The following is a 1,363-nucleotide window of genomic DNA, read 5'->3' on the forward strand; positions in this document are numbered from 1 at the left end:
TAGGACAGGGGATCCCGTGCCCAGCCAGCCCAGCCCCTGGCGTGAAGCCATGGGGCAAGTTTCGCCCACCCGTTGAGAGGTGGAGGAACATGCTTCATCCTTCGCCAAGGGAGGAGAGGAGATCCACTAGGGTGGGGCCCACCAAGAGAGGTCCATGTCGGCGTAAAAACCGGCGGATCTCGGGTAGGGGGTCCCGAACTGTGCGTCTAAGATCGATGGTAAGAGGAGACAGGGGACACGATGTTTACCCAGGTTCGGTCCCTCTCTATGGAGGTAATACCCTACTTCCTGCTTGATTGATCTTGATGAATATGAGTATTACAAGAGTTGATCTACCACGAGATCGAGATGGCTAAACCCTAAAAGCCTAGCCTGTATGACTATGATTGTGATTCTCTCCCCTCCGGACTAAGTCCTCCGGTTTATATAGACACCGGGAGGATCTAGGGTTACACACGGTCAGTTACAAAGAAAGGAATTTGCATATTTGGTCGCCAAGCTTGCCTTCCACGCCAAGGGGAGTCCCACCCGGACACGGGTGCAGTCTTTGGTCTTCATATCTTCACAGCCCATCAGTCTGGCCCATGGCTAACAGGCCGGACGCCTGAGGACCCCTTAGTCCAGGACTCCCTCGGTAGCCCTTGAAGCTGGCTTCAATGACAAGGTATCCGACGTGTAGATCTGCCTTCGGCATTGCAAGGCGGGTTCCCCCTTCTGAACTCCAAGATAGTCTTCGGATGTATTGAACGTGTCCGGACCTGTAACACACACACCACGCACAAGCGCAGAGAAAATATAATATTCCACGAGTCCAATCCGCTGACAACTTTTTACAACATGACATCACGTTTGCCCAGTCATAATTTCGAACTATTTTCGTCTGCCACTCCATGTTTCAAGACGCGGTTGCCATTGGCACGTCTTGTCGAAGCAGAGATCGTGGCCCCTTATTGTGTGATTCTCATCAATATGGGCGTGGGTAACCCAACCGCGCCGTTTACACCACCCTTGGGAACAGGCAAGTTTTAAGGCGAGTGGGGAGGCGTTCAATATTCACTGCCTTTATAAGGAGATAAGAATCCCCTTTCTTCACCCATGCCTTCCCTTCCTCTCTGTCCTTCCATTCTCATGCTCCAGCCCCCAAGTTCCCATCTTCTCCATCTCAAGGAGGCACTCAATCATGTCCGGATCCGAAGGCCAAGGCAAGTGGATGGTCTCCTCCGTCAAGGAGAAGTACATCACCCAGCTTTGGGCGGCCGGGTACCTGGTGAAAGGAATCGCCCACCGTCTGCCCTCCAAGGGGCAAATCATCCCCACCCCGAAGCCTACTAACAGGGTAGTTTTCCTCCCTCACTTCATTCGC

The sequence above is a fragment of the Triticum urartu genome, chromosome 6A (assembly GCF_056163025.1).
Source record: "Triticum urartu cultivar PI428250 chromosome 6A, HENAU_Tu73, whole genome shotgun sequence".
Lineage (NCBI taxonomy): Eukaryota > Viridiplantae > Streptophyta > Magnoliopsida > Poales > Poaceae > Triticum > Triticum urartu.